Source organism: Eptatretus burgeri, chromosome 5, assembly GCF_056783735.1.
Source record: "Eptatretus burgeri isolate ZD-2024b chromosome 5, Ebu_testis_v1, whole genome shotgun sequence".
NCBI lineage: Eukaryota > Metazoa > Chordata > Myxini > Myxiniformes > Myxinidae > Eptatretus > Eptatretus burgeri.
The window spans coordinates 60,997,576-61,016,314 of record NC_140965.1 but is presented as its reverse complement, the minus strand read 5'-3'; the positions used below and the strand labels follow the sequence as shown (position 1 = coordinate 61,016,314).

At 44.8% G+C, this 18,739-nt stretch overlaps 1 long non-coding RNA gene across 1 annotated transcript in view; it reads right to left on the bottom strand.

Moving 5' to 3' along the window:
- Positions 1 to 3,613: 3,613 nt before the first annotated feature.
- Positions 3,614 to 18,739, bottom strand: part of LOC147026524 (uncharacterized) — a 99,994-nt gene continuing 84,868 nt past the window's right edge. The window contains exon 4 of the long non-coding RNA XR_015057937.1: positions 3,614 to 3,922. This is a non-coding gene — a long non-coding RNA (uncharacterized LOC147026524). The remainder of the gene's footprint in view (positions 3,923 to 18,739) is intronic.

Genomic DNA, 18,739 nt, shown 5'->3' with positions numbered 1-18,739 from the left:
CCCCATAAAAAAAACTTTTGATGGCTTCAACAGGAGAAAACCACCAAAATGCATTTTAATGACATCAGCATAAAGCATTTGACGCCCCCAAAACTTTTACTCGTAAAAAAAATACTCAACACAAACGTGAGCAACACCACCAAACGATGACTTGCCACTTATCTATCATGCAGATAGTCATTCATAATTTTTTAATGGCAAGTCATCATACGCATGATGAGATAAGATGCTTTCCTAACAGAGTTCCTCAGGGCTCAATTCTCCCCACCCCCCCACATTATTTAATCTCTTCGTGTACGACATTCCGCAACCACCTGAGAACATACAAAGAGCCTTGTATGCAGATGACATAACCATTACCTCTACTCATAGCAACATCAATACCACCACAGCACAACTTCACCCCTTCCTCAGCACCCTACAAACCTGGCTCACCATCAACATACTAAAAGTAACCCCCTCAGAATCAACAGTCACTCTTTTAACAAATTACTCCAATGAAAATCAAGCTGCACCACACATCACACATCACAACATCCCTTTTCCACACACACACACACCAATCAAAAATACTCGGCATCACTTTTAACACATCCATGTCATTCTCAGATCACATCACAAACATTTTTTTTTTTTAAACATGCACACCCAGACTAAACACACGGAGGGTACTTAAGGCACCGACTTCAAACACCAGAAGGAAACAACATCACTAACATCTAAACAGCACATTAGATCAGTCATTAACTATGCCAACTCATTTTGGGCCTCCAGTCTATCAAACACAGATCTCAACACCATACAGACCATACAAAACAAAGCCCTTCACATCTCCACAGGTTTCACATTACTAACACCCATTGGGCACCTACACAGAAAGATAACAATGTTAAAAAGGAAAGAACACTTGGACATGAGAGGTTAACAGTTCCTTGCAACTGCAAGTGTCAACCATAACAACCCATGACACAAAATGTCCAACCACCCATAAACGCATAGATACAATTAAGACTACACCACAAAGACATCATAATGACATCCTCAAAAACATCCCTCCACTGATCAACTACAACTACAAAAAATACATCCATACCAACATCACATCACCATAAACACAATCAATAACCTGGGCACGAAAGCCCAGCCCATCGATGACACAGAAAAATGACTCCCCAGGTATGATAGTGTTCACATTTTATGCCTCTGCTGTGGATACCACTCACAGCTTTTACAGTACAAATCTACACCACTGACGACACCAGGAACCGCACACAGGCCACCGCACACACCGCACCACCGCAGGCCTTTTCTCTGTCAGGCCACTGCACACACAACTAGAAGAGCACTCGGTAGAGCGCATACCTCCGACACGCAATGCCTGATCCACGAGAACATATCGGGCCCAATTCATTTTTGAAATATCATGCTATGTATCGTTTTGTCCCTATCTCTCAATGGTGAAGAATCACTTAAAAATTAAAAAAATTCTCGTATCCAAATCCAGACTCAGATCTTCACCAAAATCGAACCAATTCGTTCTAGTCATACACCCAACTTATCCACCAAGTGTTGTCTGAATCAGTCCATAACCTTTTGATATCATGCCATATATTAGTTTAGCCCAATCTCTCAATGGTGAAGAATCACTTAAAAAAAATATCGGACCGGATCCTGATACTGATCTTCACCAAAATAGAATCATTTCTTCCTTGTCATATCCAACGTGTCCACAAAGTTTCGTCAGCATCTGTGCACAACCTTTTGAGATATAGTGCTATATATATATATATATATATATATATATATATATATATATATATATATATATATATATATATATATATATATATATACTGTATCTATATGATTTTTAGCCCAATCTCTCAATAGTGAACAATCACATAAAAAAAACTTCTCGTAGTCGGATCCTGATCTGGATCTTCACCAACGTCGAATCAGTTCGTCCTGGTCACACACCCAACCTGCCCACCAAATTTCATCCGGATCCGTCCACAACTTTGAGATATCCTACACACAAACAAACAAACATATAAGGAAGCAGATAGAGGGGTGAAAACATAACCTCCTTCACCTTCGGTGGTGGAGGTAATAAAGCACATTATGGAAGACTGAATTGTCCTGGCTTAATTATGACAAAAGCGCAGCATCTTAGATGTGAGAAATATCTAGGTCGCTCCTGGGAAATCGATTGGCGATCTCCGCGCCACGGGCCTGTTCGAGCAGAACTGACCATAGCTAATGAACAACACCACAACACATTGTTTTTTAAATATACTTTATGATCAAATTTCTACCAATAAATCACACAAAAAGAAAAGAAAATAGGAATGTTACTTGTGAGTGACATCATCAGTACACCCCCATCTCAATAGCACACCTGTATATAATTGGTCACATAATATTGAAGTTACCTTCTTGCTAACAGAGCAGGAGAGTGTTAACTGCACTTCAAGTCATCTGACATCGAAGGAAAAATGACGATTCTATGATGGTCTTTTTTAAACTTTCTGCTGTTATATTCAATGCAACACACAGTCCATGGTTTCATAAAACATGTGTGTGTGTATGTATATATATATATATATATATATATATATATATATATATATATATATATATATATATATATATATATATATATATATATATATATATATATCCAGTTCCATAAAATAATTCAATGGAAATATCAAAACCGTAAATGTCAGCACAGCATGCACAGAAACGTATCACAGAAACGCCACCGAAGGTGAAGGAGGTTATGTTTTCACCCCTCTATCTGTTTCTTTGTCTGTTTGTTTGTTTGTTTGTTTGTTTGTGTGCAGGATATCTCAAAAAGTTGTGGACGGATCCAGATTAAATTTGGTGGGCAGGTTGAGTGTGTGACCAGGACGATCTGATTAGATTTTGGTGAAGATCCGCATATGTAGAAGCAATATAACATACGTATTTTCTACAACAGGCAAAAAGAATCAGAAATTAACAGATAGTGGAATTTTACCATTCCACAAACCTTGGCTTCTCAACAAGGTCATAATTACAAGGTTTTGATGAACACTTCAAACGTATTATTGCAAACATGGCACAAAACATTGCAATTATCATACAAAAGTCGAAATTGGATGACTGGACTGCAAACACGCTAAAAGCATCCTCTTGCATTCTCCCAACCCCCTAATCGTTAGCCGCATCCCTTGTTGTCCATCTCTATTTTCAACATTGTCCCTGCTGTTGGCATTTATCCCTTCTCTTTCTGCTGTTCCTTTTGTCTTGTTGCATTCTGATTTGTTCTGTTGTCTCGCTCTTCCATGAGCCTCGACTCTGTATACAAAAGCTCTTTGCCAAAATCGAAATATTGATTGAAAAAGGAACAATTACCAAAAACTTCAACTTTATTTTGAATTCTTATGCTGTTTTTGTTTTCTTGAGATCAGAAGACTTGTTTCCCTTTAACTATTTTGCATTGGTCACATTAAGCTGAGGTGTTTTTTTCGGAATCAGTACTTGGCTTTTAAGTTATACATGCTCCCTCTCAGTGTTCAGAACGTTTAGAAAATAAAATGAATGTCTCGGGTTTAGAAGAATGCTCCTTGGGCAAAAATCAGGATCAATGAGTGCAGGTGCAAAGAAAGCCAAGGCAGGAAAAGAAACATTAATTAATTTGACCGATTCCAGGTTCAACTTTTTACAATTGATAAAGTGGCAAAGTCAAAATCTGAGGAAGGAATTGAAACAACTAGCTGATCTACTGTACCTGCCTGCAGCAGTACTCATGCAAGGGCTCTGCAGTTTGAAATATTACACTGGAGCATGCACCATATCGGGTGTTGGTTAATGAAGGCGATAAGAAGTCTTGGCAAGTCGGACTGGTTGTTAAGCAGTATCTAAAGGCAAGGAAAAGCTGTGGATAGATGTCTCCATTAGCTCAATTTTCATTAAAACAGATGAACAAGCAAATAAACTGTCAAGGCAATTAATATTACACGGAAACAGTGGTGTGCAGTAAATTTTAAAAGCCTTGTTGTATCCCTGCCAACATGATAATTAAGTGTCTTTACAAATGAGGCAAAATAAGCAACTATCAACACTGAGAATATAAACAAAATAAATTGTACAGAAAATTGTACTGATTGAGGTTTTCCACTCCAATTACTTTCTGATTTACATGCAAACTGCAAGTCAACGTGATACTTTTGTCCTTCCTTTATTTTCATATTCCTTCCGACCCCTTCGATTCAACAAGGCAATGCACACTTCTGTTGGGAGCAACTACAACTACTGGGTAACTATACAACCTTAATTTAGATTTTACCAAATTCACCAAACGTAATTTAGCATCAGTTAGGGAATTTACGTTGACCCCACCCAACAAGTATACATATCAAGTATATACAGCTCTTTCTAACCACCGACACATTGACTCACTGATATTTATGTTTAATACTTCATAGGTGGATGAAGCGACAGCACTGAAATTTGGCTGGCATACTGATGTAACCGAAGCCAAGATGCCCGCAAACAATTATAAAACTCCCCATAAATGTCTGTAAACGAAAATATCCATAAACAAAAGTCAGCTGGTAGAGGCTCGCTTCTTCTGCCGGGAGAGGGGAGGAGGTTGAACTGCGCATAAAAAAGAGGTCATTTATTCTTCATTTAATTAATTACTTTATCTGCAAGCATAATTCACTAGTACAGTACATAATAAGGATGCTCTCTTGCTGAGCAATCTGGATGAGATATCCGATTCTTTATAGTTCCTAATCTATCACTGGCATTAAGGCACTCTGATAGATAAAGATAAAGTATGATTTTGATGAAAATAGGAGTAAATAATAGCGTTTGATTCATTATTGATCATAAAGTTTATTCAAATGGGAATCGGACATTATCTTATGGGCAGGGAACACGTTTCTGTGCATGCTGTGCTTTCCAAAATGGAGAATATATCAATTATGATGTTATGACTGATTTGTTGAATTAAATATTATTGTTCCTGGCACTTATGAATCAAATATATTTGCATCCATCTCACGTATAAAACTTTTAATCGTGGCGCTATATCCTTTATACAAAAACCCCCATGACTTTCTGACTACTGTCACAGAAATGGTGTTGAACTTGCAGTCAAGACTGTTTCTTACCCCCTATTGGGCAGATTGATTGGTCATCTAGACAAGGAAATGGCACAGAGTTAAAGCTACTTTGGAAAGCCCTCCTGGGGCTTTCTATTCCCATTGAGAGCAAGTCAGCAGGAGTAAAATAAATGACAGTCTTTCTGAGGTCAAGTTCATCTGCCTTGTAATCCTTTGCGATAAGGCAAGCAGGTGCTTTCACTGCCTCCTTCAAAATGATTCAACAACAGGAATATTTCCTCTTTTAGCTTATTTTGAAATATCACACTGACTGGGGTAAAGAGCATCATTCAAGGAAACTTTGGGTCTACAATTGCATTACTTTTTCCATGCCTATTAGAAGTACTGTCGGCCTGATTTAACTATGGTGTAGAATGTAATAATTTTTTTCACATTAATATTTACTTTCTGCCTGGTTAAGATATAAGGGTCCATATACACATTCTGTAGACAATGTGGCAGAATTTTTGGAACCCAATTTTCCTTTTACACCCTGTACCCCTGTTGAAAATGTTGAATCGGGGTGGGAACTTTAAAGTTAGTAATGTAATCGATTGATTTATACGTTCATAGAACCGTCTTCAGTCCATATCTTTGGTGTTGGCCAATGTGGAGGATGATGCACAAGACGTAGCATTTTGCCTTCAACCTGGCTTTCCACGGCATAGAAAGGGCCTCTTTCTTTCCAAATAGTAAGGGAAGGAAGCAAGGTGGGGTGGGGTTTACTTTCTGTTTTCAAATTATACCGGCTTGCTGTCTGTTTTATCCTTGCAATTAGCCGCTGTGGTGAATGGTACATCTTGGTGATCGCCGCAAAGTGTGGGGGCATTCCTTCTTGACCTTAGATTTGTGCCCACAATGTGAGGTCTGAGTTGAATGAGGGCATGCTTGAAACTATCCATATCCACATTTGCACATGGTGGTTTTTTAAAAACCAGGTATGTGAAAGTAGGAAGTACGGCACATCCAGTCGGTGGCTGTTACGACTGTGTGGCTCACGCTGCACCATAAGATAGCCATCGGTTACACATTTATCTGTTTGCATCCATCTGCAGGGCCTTCAAAAGGCCAGCACAGTCCCTGATCAGGCCATTTCTCGATAGGCATATAGGGCATGCTCCCTTATGCATCCTCGGTGTTTCCTGCCCTCACCGAGACTAAGATTATCCCTGCTTCTATAGAAAGAATAATGCTGGGCCTTCAAGAGAGTCCAGGCTGTGGTCAAAAATGTCCAAGAAAAGGTTCATCTTTGTGTGTCTGGTTAATGTTGCAGTAGTGTTAAGGGCAGTGTTGTCCTTTGCATTTATACGTTTTGTGTAGTTCATAAGAACTGGGTTAATTTTTGTACATCTTTGACTTGTGATTGATCCTCATCCACAGTTGGAAAGGCTGGGTGGTACGAAGTAAAATTGTTGATGCATCAGCAGGGGTAGGATAACTCAACTCGTTCCTTGTAGTTTGGTGCAGTGAAATGTCCTTCGGACCTCGGGCAATGACGCTTGATAACCGAAAATCACAAAAACAGCAACTACTGTATCAGAGGGAACACCCAGTTTAATATTCATCCATGGATCAGAGGGATAGCAAACACATTGACACATGACCCTGCCTGCAAAACAACAAGACAGCAGGTTATAGCTGGCTGAGATTTGAACCGAGGATAGACAGCTTAGAAGCAAGTGTACATACCTCTAGTCTAGACCATCTCAACAGCCCATTTATATGCATATTTGCAAGTATTTGGTTGTGTGCTTGTGTGTTTGTATGTTATTCTTTCATGGGTGAACCGTAACACCTGGAGTCCACAAATTCTGGGTGTTGGTACTTTAGAATCTGGGAAAGGTTTTAAGCTACCAAACATTCACCTTGACATCCATTTTGAAGCCAACAAAAAGTAAATGTTGGGATGTGGGGTCAAGCAGTGCTGCTGCTTAAAAAAAAAAAAAAAAAAAAAAAAAAAAATCGGTCTTAAAAACAATCAATGCTGAATTTCAATTATATTCCAATTTCTTTTTAGCAGCTATAACTGCTGTTAAGCTCAATTCTGCAATTTTAATTTTGAAAATTGGTTCAGGTTAAGAGTTCGTACAGTGCTGAATTATCCGTGTGCAGAAATTAAATGAAGCCACGCTAAGAAACATCTGGAGACACCCAGAGTTTAGGTGTATGGCATATATAGAGCTTCGTGGCTCTGAAAATGCCATTAAACAAAAAAAAATAAGAAGAATACCTGGTTTCACATCAAAAGAAGAATTATTCACAACAGTTAGAGTGTAATAACGGAGCACCCACCTTAAATAAGCTTGCGCGCAATGTGACGATCAACACGACTGGTCACGAGAAGGACCGATTTACCGTTATGCTCGCCTGTACCGCAGACGGTGGCAAGCTTCCAGCGTATGTAGTGTTGAAGAGTAAGACAATGCCCAAAGACAAGTTTCCAGCTGACGGCATTATTCTTGTGCAGCAGAAAGGGTGGATGGACGAGGGAGTGATCCAGGAATGGGTGCGCATGGTCTGGAGTCGTAGGCCAGATGGCTGTCTCTCCTGACGATAGAGCATGCTAGTCCTGGATGCGTTCAGTTGTCATAAGACCGAAGACACCAAAGCATTGCTCCGTCGGACCAACACCGATCTCGTCATCATCTCAGGTGGGATGATATTGCTCCTGCAGCCACTCGATGTGTCCATCAACAAGCCGTTCAAGGACGGGCTACGTTGCTGCTGGTCCAACTGGATAACGAGTGGGGAGAAGACTTACACCAAGAGCGCGGGGATGAGAAAGGTCAACCTTCTGATGATCTGTGGCTATATCTGTGGTGTTTAGCTGCATTGTACATTATATTGAATACACTGTATCACGTGTGCTGCGGATGATGGCATGACGTCATCACGCGGATGTTGGAGGAACGGTTCATGGCTGGAGTGATGGATTAAACGGTTCACTCTTGATGTTCCTCTTAGCGTTGTGGTATTTCTCCTGCTTCCCTCATAATACAGATTACAAGAGGATCATCAAGGTGTGAGAGGATATACCGTTGCACATCATTAAGTGAACAAGTCTGAAATGCTGCATCTCCAACAACATGGACGGCATAGAGGATGAGATCATTTGGGAGAAGGCTGCAAATGACGGTGACAGCGACGTGGACTTGCTCTACCCTGATTAGGACAAGGAGTTACGCGCCATCTTTGGCGAGGAAAGAATTGACGAGGATTTCCTCGGGTTTAGCAGAAAAGCTTCATCAAACCCAAACAGCCCCTTTCAGGGCCACAAATCCACCAGAAATATGTATTATACCGGTATGAATCCCTTTTCTTACTTTTTCTCGGAACAAAAACAAATCCTCTTTGTAATATTAAAAAAAAAATAAGAAAGAAAAATAAAAAATTATTGGTGTCCTCTCCTCCGTCTCTTCACCTTCTTGAAAATGAGAATAAGGCTGTTAGATGAAATTAAGTGGACATGGAAGTAAGCATGTTGATATCTCCATCACTTTGTTCCATATAAAGTTAATCAACAAATGTATTTAGATCCAGATCAGAAAATAAAATGATCAATATCCATGTATATATTCATTTCTTTTGAGGGTGAAAAACATGGGTGTGGTTCATACACCGGAAAATAGGGTATATTGTATTGGTGAGCATTTGAATGAGATGGGTGTGTTTATCACGAGCAGATTAAGTTACGTAAAGTAAATCTACGGTCAAAATTTCAAGAGCAGTCTCTCTCGCAGTCTCTCTCTCGCAGTCTCTCTCTCGCAGTCTCTCTCTCTCTCTCTGTTTCTCCATGCGATTGGTTCATGGCGTAAAAGTATTTTGGACTATCGATACTGCAGTGCATCATCCTTTTGTGAAAGTCAATTGTCTCTCTGAGGCAATGCCAAGTTATCCAAACAAGATAATGACTAATTATGTCAGAATATTACGCTTCATAAAAATGCAGTTGGCATCTTAACTTGGCTGTATCAAATAATCAAATATGGAAGAGTGGGTGACCAAAAAAAAAAAAAAATTCAAACCTGTCAAGCGAGTACAGTAGTCATCAGGACTTCTTGTTCATGAGGATGTTAACAAGTGGAGATGGCAACAGGTGAAGACCAAGAATGGTTGGTTTTTTAGGACATAACATTCAAGCACTCTCAAGCTCGTACTCATATCTGCATAATTAACTGCACTGATGATATGAGATCTGTTCTAACACCACATAATGTAAATCAATGGATTACAATGTTGTATCAGAGCAAAGATACAACATTACACCCAACTTCCTCCGGCATCACACCATGCAAAGACATCACACCTTAGATAAATCCCTGAAACTAGTTAACACACACAATGTACAGGGAAATTTACACTGAAGAAACGCTTTTCAGCTTCTTATTATTTTGAGAATTATCTTATTATTATCAGGCATTTGAGTCATTCAATCAGAATTCAGGCATGCGAGTCGTTCAATGCTTGTGGCATGGCATCTGCCTTATAGGGTGTAGCTTCACTTTGCCTTCCCGCTGAGCTTGGCTTATCCTTCTCATTGCACCATCGGCCACATGACTTCTGGTCATTGACATTCCCTATGGCAGATGTGGTATTGTTAGCCTCCTACAAATGTAAAGGTTGGTATCAGGTAGATTATGTGCTCATTATTAGTGAAATTTGTTAAGGTGCACAAATTTGTGGATATTTTGGTAAAGTTATCCACAGTGCCCCTTGGTCTCACTTTTGTTATTTTAGTGATTGATTGAAGTGAGCACAAACGATGTTACAGTATGAAGCCTATGACGGAGTAGAAGACAGGCTGGCAGGATAGCCGAGAGGTATGCACGCTCACCTCTGAGTTGGCTGGTGTGGGTTTGAATTTCAGCTCAGCTTTAAACTGTCATCCTAATGTTTCACAGGTCTGTGATTCATCAATGTGTGTGCAGTCCCTCATGGATGTTAACTTGGGTGTTCCATCTGCCACCATTAGTTGGTGGATATTAAATATCCCATCGTGTCCTTCATGAAGAACAGGCGAGCTATCACCGGCAATGTGGCCAAATTCCAAATTCCTGCTCTAACATATAAGGGGCACTGAATCAACGGCACAGAAGAATAAGAACAGGAGAAGATTATGGGAAGCCAGGATTTGATATGCAGGCAATACTTGAGAAAGGTATAACTGTTGATCTCTCCCTCAGTCTTCAGGTAGTAATGAGCTCTTCCTGAAAACTCCACTCAGATAGATGTTTACCATTGCATCACATTATGGGTAATTATATAATTAATGCTATTCACGTTAGAATGTGCAAAATACAACAACAAGAACGACCACACTGTGGTCACAACCTGCGACACACACATACACATACAGCATGTATGTGTGTGTGTGTGTGTGTGTGTGTGTGTGTGTGTGTGTGTGTGTGTGTGTGTGTGTGTGTGTGTGTATGTGTGTGTGTGTGTGTATGTGTGTGTGTGTGTATATGTGTGTGTGTGTGTATATGTATATATATATATATATATATATATATATATATATATATATATATATATATATATATATATATATATATATATATATATATATATATATATATATATATATTGTTGTGGATTTCCCGCCCGTCGGCGTTCGAACGACCGCGTCTAACCAATAGCAGTCGCTTCGCCCACCGAACGGACAATCCAGTCGTAACTTTCTGGAACAACGCCAGAAACGAGTCATGGGTGGGTTTTTAATCCCACCATGGCCCAGTCCGTATTCTACCCGCGCGAAATAGGGTCAATCGCCGAATATCGATATACCTAAGTACCCACGCGGGTAACCTACCGAGGGACCGTACCTCGGTGAAGGCCTGCTTGGACACGAACTGCTTAAGCGGTCCGTTCCGTTCTGGGATAACAGAGCGGGTATTATCGCCAGACCTCGCCAGACCTGATTCTATTTATCGGCTATTTAAAAACCAACTATATTCCGAGTGCAAGATGGGGCAGTTCAATGAGGGAATGGACGCAATGAACAGGTTTACATTCACACAAGGACATTTATTATAATAAAGCACGTATGCAATTAAACAAGGCAAAACACATATGCAATTATACAAGCAACAAAAGCACGACAAAAGAACTACAACCGTCTACTTATTATGTACAGTCACTTGCACTTAACAGCAGTTCCGACTTATTAGACGGGCCCACGGACACATGTACGCACACACACACACCCAAGAAATGGTGGCAGAGGCCTTTAATAATGAGCTCCAGCTCGGAGGACAGGTGAGCTGAAACCCAGAACCTATCTCAAACCTCTCCACCTCTTGTGGTCTTCGAGTTGTTCGGACCCGGGCTCCAGCGAGAGCGAGCTGGATCCAAAACGCCGTGAGCTGCGATCCTTCCCGAGCTCCCGCAAACCCTCCACGCTTCTCAACACGTGCTGGTGAGACGAGGCGCCGATCCTTCCCATCGATGTGTCGCTTCCCCGAGGAACTACCTCCCGCGCTTCTCAACACGTGCTGGTGAGACGAGGCACCGATCCTTCCCATCGATGTGTCGCTTCCCCGAGGAACCACCTCCCGCGCTTCTCAACACGTGCTGGTGAGACGAGGCGCCGAATCTTCCCGTTGATGCGTCGCTTCCCCGAGGAACCACCTCCACGAAGAGGTCGATGAGTCGCACCAAGCCGGGAACCAAAATGGAGAACAAGGAGCTCCACGAACCAAGAAGAAGAAGCCACCACTCGCAGCTCGAGCCGAGCGACTGGCTTAACTTCCTTCCAAACAGGGCAGCATGAAGCAAAAAGCTCTCCTGAACCAAGCAGAAGCCGAAGCTCACGGAACCGTCAAAGCAAAAAGCTTCCGAAGGCCTCAACTCTAACGCAAGCCAAGCAGGACCCGACTGTATGTTAAACGGCTACTCTCAACTCCCTTCTCCAGCTCTGCCCTTCCAACTCTGCCCTCTCCAACTCTGCCCGAACAAACGAAAAAGATCTCCTCTTATCCTTCTCTGCCCCCCCCTCCTCCACGCGCGGCGTGACTCATGCCCTCGTGATCCACCCCCCCCCACCCGCTCAACCACGGGTGGGAGGGAGTTGTTGACATCATGAGTCACGGGAAGGCAGGGTTCTTCCTCTTCGCAGAAGAGGGGGAGGGATGTCTCCATTGTTCGTTCCCCAACTATTAAATCGATCCGCAACGCATCTAATCGATTTCTGAACAATTAAACAATGAAAGGTGAGCTATCTGGGGAACAATCACTTATCGCCATAGCTGACTAAAGGAACCTGTATGTTGTGTGCAATCGAATTCCCAAATTCGTCACACTACCCCCTCCCCTTTTTACAGACTCGTCCCGAGTCATCAAATTTTCGTGTGACCAGCATGTGTAACTTTTCCCCTAATACGTTCTACCTTCGGATCCCTGAGTGCGACATTTCTTTATACGTGTCCCAAAAATAAATAACGTAATGTGCTGCGTAACTAACTAAACAAACTCTCAGACTCATTCGGCCAACTTAACTAAAATTGCCGGCGCTAAAACAAACATGCAGGTGAGGTTCCACGTATTTACAATTTTCACTCAACTTATCCATACCATTACTTAACCATGGCCCAGGACCTGTGATCTGTGAAAGGGAAAAGGTAAAAGTCATTGCAAAGCCATTGGTGCAGGGGAGTGGATGGAGATGGTCGCAAAACACAAATGAGCATGATGGAAGCACGGGCTGCCTGCAGGGCAGTCCTTGCAAAACTGGATGGTCCTGGCGCACATGGTGATGGATGGACACAGGGGCAAACGCAAACAAGGGCTAGCAGGCATGGGGTCATGGCAGAGGCAGGCAAACGAGGCATGGCAAGGCAAGTTTATGCAGAACAGGCAGCTGCAGCACAACAGGCCAACAGGTGAAGCTGGCCAGCCTCTGGTGTGGTTCCATCAGGTCTGAAGGGAGTGCAGTGGTGCCGGCCGCTTTGAAGGCAGGCTCGGACCTAGCCTACTGTCTCCCCCCCACTCTATCACCTTTGCCTGTCTCTGTCCATACTCACTCCCTTAATTTGCCACACAACACAACAAAATTTATCCCCTCTTTATTTTTATTATTTTTATTTCCCTTTTATAATCATCTCCCTAACCCCCTTTATCGTCTCTGTCCTTCGAACCTATCCTGTCACCCTCGCCTCCTCCCAACCCCTACGTTTCCTCTCTGGAGGGGAATAGGGAGAGATTAGCGTCCTGTCTCGAGGCCCAACGAACCCTCAGAATGGCCTCCTCAGAGTTCAGCGATCTACCAAGGTGAGTCCAGCGGCCTACAATGAGCGAAGGGATGGATGGTGCGAAGGGGTACATCTCCTATCTACCCTAACATTCATTAACCTGAAACTACCCCAGGGCTTTCAAAAACGCCTCACACTTTTAAACTATCGGTTCTAAAAACCATGATTCCCGTCACCTGTGTTGGTGTCCTCGCAAATTTCGGGCCTCGCCCTCCAATTTTCCTCCCGTTCCCTCACACGGTCTCATGACTGGGACACGTGGCTCCCTTGGCAGGAACTACCCTCTGCCGATTCTCCGACGATGGCACCCCCGGGCACTACACTGCCTCCGAGCCTACCAGCTCCCTAAACTGGGGAGTGCCCTCCCTGGCGACTCCCCCTCAACACTCACGTGGCAGGCTGGCGCCCCGGGCCCCTTCCCTGGGTACCCGCGTCCAATGCACTGCCCACGCGGCCAATGGCGCCCCGGGCCCCGCATCAGCAGGTCACCCGTGCCCACTACGCTATCCCGGCCCCTCTTGGGCCCTTGGCCTACTCTGGCCGACTAGTCCGGTGCCCGGGGTGCCCACTAAACAAATTCAACTTTCCACAGCCACGCTCCCAGCCGGTCCATGAACTCTTGCACCCCTCTAAACGGGTTTCGTGCCTTCTCTCGACACCAACAGCAAAACGACCTCTTTTTAGTAAATTTGACTATCCACTAACTAACATTAAACTGACCCCGGGGTCACTTGGGTGGGAATAACTCCTCCCCCAAATCAGTCATCGCACCATGCATACCACATTCGCTCCACTCGCACACTTGGGCCCACTGTCCCACTCATTCCTCACACACTTTCCATTTCGCAAATCACACCAACACTCCACACTGCCATCCTTCTAACTAAATCCCCTGACTAACTCGTGCTCCCTCGTCATCCCTTATTCTCATGCACGTTCCATTTACTCTACGTAGCGAAGCTACGTCCCCTCTACCCATTTCCATGTCTGTCAATGTCTCCAAAAATCCCCCAAAATTCCCATTTCCTAAATCTGAACTAAAATCCCTCTGACTAATCCATTCCACGGGCTCCATGAGGCCTTGTCCCTGCCCCATGAGGCCGGTCTAACTATCGCTAACCCATCCCCCTAAGTAGTAGTTCCTGTGCCCCCTAGACAGGGGGGTCTTCCACCCCTTGCCCAGGGAATCCTGTTCACCCGAAGCGAGGCTAGCTTTTTTTTTTTCATGCGCGCACCAGCACAGCAACTCGCAACCTGTGCGCCTTTCCCCATGACGTCATGGCAGCTGTTCACACATCTCGTCCCTCCTCGGACGGTACCATGCGGCAGGGATTTCCCTTCTGCCGGATTCCAACCCTGCAGCCACGACGTCACCCTGCGCATCAAAAACAAGCCTCGCGTTTCGAGGGGTTCCCCACGCGAACATATGTGCTCTGCTCGTCGGAGCTTTACAAACTCGCTCGCGTGGGGAACCCATCCGGTCCAAATCCATAATCCAGCCTACCTTCTTTCCGTCCACGGGATCGGCTAATCCACCGCGTGCGTTTACGGACCGGGCTTCACTCCCGCAGGCGTGCACGTGGCTGCCACGTGCGGAGCACAGCACGGACTCCGCACGCGCTGCTGTGCAAACCCGGCACGGTGCTCAAAACAGCTACGGCAGCTACCCGGCTTTTGTCCCTCATCTGTCGCAGTCATCGTCGCCATTCAACGCGCACACTCCTGCGTTCCACGACGCTCACACACCTCACCATTACACTAGGACATGCGGTTGCGGTCTCCCGCATGCTAACCGCCATCTCCCTCTCGTACCGCCACCTCACACATCGCCTTTCACCCACACACACCATTCTACTCACACACGGTGTTTCATCCACACACGGTGTTTCATCCACACACGGTGTTTCATCCACACACGGTGTTTCATCCACACAGGGTGTATCATCCACAAAGGGTGTTTCATCCACACGCGGTGCCTCATCCACACGCGGTGCCTCATCCACACGCGGTGCCTCATCCACACGCGGTGCTTCATCCACACGCGGTGCTTCATACACACGCGGTGCTTCATCCACAGTGGGTGTTTCATCCACACGCGGTGCTTCATCCACACGCGGTGTTTCATGCACACGCGGTGTTTCATACACACGCGGTGTTTCATGCACACGCGGTGTTTCATACACAAGCGGTGTTTCATACACACGCGGTGCTTCATCCACACGCGGTGTTTCATCCACAGTGGGGGTTTCATCCACATGCGGTGCTTCATCCACACGCGGTGCTTCATCCACACGCGGTGTTTCGTCCACAGTGGGGGTTTCATCCACATGCGGTGCTTCATCCACACGCGGTGCTTCATCCACACGCGGTGCTTCATCCACATGCGGTGCTTCATCCACACGCGGTGTTTCATCCACAGTGGGGGTTTCATCCACATGCGGTGCTTCATCCACACGCGGTGCTTCATCCACACGCGGTGCTTCATCCACACGCGGTGTTTCATCCACACGCGGTGTTTCATACACACACGGTGCTTCATCCACACCATCCGTGCTGGAAAACTTGCATTTCGGCACACTCGAAAACACACATCTAGACACCACACACTCCGGAACAACCACGCTGGGAATTAGCACTACCACAAGGGGTCCCGGGGTTTCCATAACCCCCAAGCTCTGCGTGCACCAGTTCACAGCACTCGCCTCCTCTACCTCGCAAGGCTCGACCAGACCCACCTGGTCGTGATCTGCTTCAAGGGGGCACATTCCCTCCCCTCGTTCCTGAAGGAGGCTATCCGGCTGCTTGCACCGGGTCACGAGACATTCCCCGAGCTCCCCCTCATTGTCCTTCACTACCTCCATGTGCGTGTGCTCGTCTTTACTTTCGTGTTTATCGTGTAGTCTCTCTTTTACCGTTTCTCCCTCCCGTGTCTCTGTTATTCCTTTTATTATTTCCTTCGTCTATACGTGTTTTGCCGTACACGTCTCCGTCACCCTATTTAATTTTCCCTCTGTGTCACCGTCACTTTCTCTGTCACCTGCACGAGTCTTGTCTTACACATCCCCCGTATTACTTTGTCCTCCACCGCGGGGCCGACACAGTCCACACTCCCCCTCAGCTCGCTCGCTCCAGCACGTGGCGCCGCCATTTTGTGCTCCACTGCCCGTATCTCGTCGCACGCAATGGCCATTATGCCCGGCTGCAGGCATCGCCCCACGCGCCGCATTTCCTCCCGCATTACTTTCATTTCGTTTCTCATTTGTTGCACATTCGTTTTCATGCCATCGTTTGTGGCCATGTTATCCTTCATATCTTCTACAGTGGGGAGAACAAGTATTTGATACAATGCCGATTTTGCAGGTTTTCCCACTTACAAAGCACGTAAAGGTCTGTAATTTTTATCAGAGGTACACTTCAACTGTGAAAGACGGAACCTAAAACAAAAATCCTGAAAATCACATTGTATGATTTTTAAATAATTAATTTGCATTTTATTGCATGAAATAAGTATTTGATACATCAGAAAAATAGAACTTAATATTTGGTACAGAAACCTTTGTTTGCAATTACAGAGATCAGACGTTTCCTGTAGTTCTTGACCAGGTTTGCACAGACTGCAGCAGCGATTTTGGCCCACTCCTCCATACAGATCTTCTCCAGATCCTTCATGTTTCGGGGCTGTCGCTGGGCAACACAGACTTTCAGCTCCCTCCAAAGATTTTCTCTTGGGTTCAGGTCTGGAGACTGGCTTGGCCACTCCAGGACCTTGAGATGCTTCTTACGGAACCACTCCTTAGTTGCCCTGGCTGTGTGTTTCTGGTCATTGTCATGCTGGAAGACCCAGCCATGCCCCATCTTCAATGCTCTTGTTGAGCGAAGGAGGTTGTTGGCCAAGATCTCGCGATACATGGCCCCATCCATCCTCCCCTCAATACGGAGCAGTCGTCCTGTCCCCTTTGCAGAAAAGCATCCCCAAAGAATGATGTTTCCACCTCCATGCTTCATGGTTGGGATGGTGTTCTTGGGGTTGTACTCATCCTTCTTCTTCCTCCAAACACCGCGAGCGGAGTTTAAACCAAAAGGCTCTATTTTAGTCTCATCATACCATATGACCTTCTCCCATTCCTCCTCTGGATCGTCCAGATGGTCATTGGCAAACTTCAGACGGGCCTGGACATGCGCTGGCTTGAGCAGAGGGACCTTGCATGCACTGCAGGATTTTAATCCAGGACGGCGTAGTGTGTTACTTATTGTTTTCTTTGATACTGTGGTCCCAGCTCTCTTCAGGTCATTGACCAGCTCCTGCCATGTAGTTCTGGGCTGATCCCTCACCTTTCTCATGATTATTGAGGCTCCACGAGGTGAGATCTTGCATGCAGCCCCAGACCAAGGGAGATTGACTGTTATCTTGAACTTCTTCCATTTTCTAATAATTGCGCCAACAGTTGTTGCCTTCTCACCAAGCTGCTTGCCTATTGTCCTGTAGTCCATCCCAGCCTTGTGCAAGTCTACAATTTTGTCACTGATGTCCTTTGACAGCTCTCTGGTCTTGCCCATTGTGGAGAGGTTTGAGTATGATTGATTGAGTGTGGACAGCTGTCTTTTATGCAGATAACGAGTTCAAACAGGTGCAGTTAATACAGGTAATGAGTGGAGAATGGGAGGTCTTCTTAAAGACAAAACTAACAGGTCTGTGAGAGCCGGAATTCTTACTGGTTGGTCAGTGATCAAATACTTATTTCATGCAATAAAATGCAAATTAATTATTTAAAAATCATACAATGTGATTTTCAGGATTTTTGTTTTAGATTCCGTCTTTCACAGTTGAAGTGTACCTATGATAAAAATTACAGACCTCTACGTGCTTTGTCAGTGGTAAAACCTGCAAAATCGGCAGTGTATCAAATACTTGTTCTCCCCACTGTATATACTGCATCATCTGCATCAACATTTCCTCCACTTGGCTGATCTCAACCGACCCCGACGAAGCCGAATCGCCTCGGTCGGTCGCGGTTTCGCTGGGGGCTGGGGAGGGATTTTGACGGAGGAGTGGAGGGGTGTCATACACTGCCGCCACCGCCGCTGCGCCCATTGCGGACTCTGCATTTGTTTGTGGGGGTGGGGGGTGTTCAACCTGCATAATGGGCATGTTCTGCATTTCGTCCTGAGCCATGATTTCTAACATTTATAAATTCATTACCCCCTGCTCCCGTTCGCCTTGAACCGCCATCTTGCTTAAGGGAATAATTTAAAAGCTCGTTTTTTTAAATGGAACCGGAGGGTCGCCTCGCACACCCTTGATCCGGTTCCGTTAATTTTGTTGGAGGCGGGAGA